Source organism: Schistocerca americana, chromosome 7 (assembly GCF_021461395.2).
Source record: "Schistocerca americana isolate TAMUIC-IGC-003095 chromosome 7, iqSchAmer2.1, whole genome shotgun sequence".
Classification (NCBI taxonomy): Eukaryota; Metazoa; Arthropoda; class Insecta; order Orthoptera; family Acrididae; genus Schistocerca; species Schistocerca americana.
In genome coordinates this window covers 391,123,643-391,127,072 of record NC_060125.1, presented here as the reverse complement: position 1 = coordinate 391,127,072, position 3,430 = coordinate 391,123,643, and positions in this window count along the sequence as shown.

Sequence of the window (3,430 nt, the reverse complement as noted above, 5' to 3'; positions counted from 1 at the left end):
TGTTTCTGTCGAAATAAAGGATCTTGCATCAAAATTCTTGTGCGAGTTATTTTCATGTTTTTAATGAATAAAATAGCAATTTCACAGGGCTATTCATAAAGAAGGAAGAGATTTCTGGTATTTATCGGTTTCAAACTACAAAATATAGAAACACGACTCCAATGTTCCTGGAAAGAGAAATTTCAAATTTTTATGTATTTAATGTGAGCACCATGTGTTACACAACAAATATCAAAATGATGGCCCATTGCCTGCCACACACAAAGCAGCTGGTCTCTTGTTATCAAATTCACAGTTTCAACAATGTGATGTCACAGACTTTCAAGAGTGTCAGACAAAGGGGGGAAAGGGGGGGGGGGGATAAAAATGTGGCCTTTTACATAACCTCAGACATAGAAGTCAGATCTGGACACCTGAGAGGTCACTGGCGATGAAGTTCATCTTCTGCTCCTCTTCTTCCAGTCCAACATCATCGAATGATGTCATTCAGGTCACAATGGATGTACTTAGAGGTATGAGTCAGGGTACCATATTGCATGAAGCTGAAGTCATTTGAATCACCTTCATGTTGAGGAAATAAACAGTTTTGAAGCAAGTCTAGTTTTCGAATTCAAAATTTAAACTGTTGTATGCCCAGAAACGTTGGAATTGTGGTGCTGCCGTTTGTAATTTGGAAGATATAAACGTTTCAAATCTGTTTCTTGATTCTGAATAGCCCTGTATATTAATCAGCTGATGATGATTTGACACCCATGGTTGTTCCCACTGCCAATTAACAAATTGGTTCAAATGGCTCTGAGCACTATGGGGCTTAACTTCTGAGGTCATCAGTCCCCTACACTTACAACTACTTAAACCTAACTAACCTAAGGACATCACACACACTTAACATAGAAGTTACCTGGTAATACCGATGAATGGTGTCCTTGATCCACTGTCACATGTAGCTGCTAATATGTATTCACATTTTAGAAGCTCTGTTTTATTCTTGACATTATTGCAAAAATGAAATTATGTCTCCACTCCTCGTAACAGTGGCCATGAAATGTTACTTGGAACATCATATATTTCAAGATACATGTGTATTAATGTGATAAAATTAACAACATTCAAATACTTAATACTACTATAGCTATGGGGCTTTCATGCCACAGTACGTATGTTTAGTACCTAACTTCACTTAATTCTGCAAGCGTGACGTTGCATACGCATGTTGCCTAATGCAGGGGCATTAGAGCAGAGAGATGATTTGTCAGTAGAAACCCAACACAGCTCCTTACCATGATCAACAGCAGCAAAACAAACACAAACACAAACACAAACACACACACACACACACACACACACACGCACACACACGCACGCATTGATCAGTAAATTATTTCTCATGTATCATCTTCAATGCTATACTCTTTTTTTGTGCAAAACAATGCCGTAAGACGGGATGGACAGCCATAAAGAAATAATATTGGCTTGTCCTGAGAGGGAGTAAGGATTACATGTTTGATTGACAAGGGCCTACCTCGATTGATACAACTGAAGAGCGACTTTCATGCGGGCAGTTGCAGTACTCAAACCTGTAAAGAACCAACCAGCTAAAAGGGTGCTCCAAGACAGAACTCAGTGTAATTCTCAAGGAAACTTAGGGCCAATGAAAGCCAGTCCCCTACTGATGCTGCTTGAGTAAATGATTGCACAAATGCTTCTGCTTGTCAACAGAAATATACAACATAACACTCATTACATTTTTACCTCTGACCACATCTCACAACATTATGACTGCTATCATTCTTTATTTCCAACAGTGTTATACATATTTTCACAGAAGATGTCAATATTTTGCCACTACATTGTATCACTTTGGGCATAATTGTGTGAAATCTGGTTTTGGAGAAAGGGATTCAGTTTCCTTAGTTCTCCTGACCCAACGGTCTATACTTGCTATTCCACGCATTTCCTTACCGCTATTTAACAACATTTACAATAAACATATAGGCAACACAAGATTATTAATACACATAAAATAGTGGATCCTGAGTATCCCCTGTGGAATACTTGCCCATAGACCATGCTTTGAAGGCTTCATTTGTTGATAATTTCCTCTTGCATTTCATCAGTTATATGCCCAACAACTTTAAGAGTTGGCCAACTGGAGAACTATGTCGTAAAGGTAGTATTACAAGTATTCCTGAGAGTTTCAGCTTCTCATCTTCTGTAATACAACAGTCTATTTACATCATAGGCCTATTTGAGTTTGGACTCAGTTCCAGTGCTTGCAGAAAAATGTTAATGAATTAAGGATGAGTCCACCTTTTTGTAAGTACACAAATTATTGTTTTAATTCATCACCCAAACGTGGTTCACCACAGTTGTAGCATCCTCAGTGGGTATCTTATTATTTTCCTGAAAATAAATACATACAAGTTCTTTTTAGGTTATGGAATATGATGCATCACATAATGTTGTCATTTAAATCATATGTGCACTTTAGATTTTATTTTACTCTGAGTGTGTCATGTGCCTGCACAGCAAAATAAGCCACAAGTCTAAATCAGAACACAAGACATCAGCATACACGAGGCATTTTAGAAAACCGTCTGCATTAATTTTATCATCCAATCTATAATTTGTGTATTTTGGTAAAATTTATACCATATGTTCGTTTCTGTCCTTACTGTTGTCGGATTTTCCTAGTTCTTAGCTGTGACAAGTTTGATCTATATATCAAAAGGAATCTCGTGTAACTGATCTGGACCTGTGGACAATGAGAACGATTTTGGGAAGCTTTGGTTTGGTTTGTATATTCATCGATTCTGTTTAAAATTTTGATAGTATTTACTCACGTTTTCTCCTGTTCGTTTGCAAATACTACGTCCTGTTACTTCGCAGTAGCTTGGACACACCCATTTCCCTGCACAAAGTTAGGTCTCTGATGCGCTTCCGACTGTCGCTTCTCGTTTGATTAATGTATTTTTTCTCTTTGACGCTGCGAACTTTTAAATGTCGTCCTTCAGTACATGCAGAAGGTCTCACAGACCCTTGTAGTTTCTATCTTTCTGAATTTGCATTTAGTTATATATTATGGAGGAAAGCGTTATTAAATGAAGTAATATCATTACAAATCTGTTTAGTAAATATATTTAAAGGATAAATTTAATATTTTGGTCAAAAATATTTACACAAATGGAGATACATAAAATTTAACAGTTATCAAAATAATGGATGTATTCAATCAGATATTTTGTCGATACAGTCTTGGCACACAGCAACAGAATGTTCAAGGCAAATGTATTCCTTGCAGTTCTTACAAATATATCTTGTTTTTCTGTTTTTGCTTCTGCAATCCACACGCCGTCCTCGTGGAGTCGCAGTTGATTCCACTTCAGAAATTTTCACACTGTGAAGCTCTCCAATTCTTTCAGGTATCTTC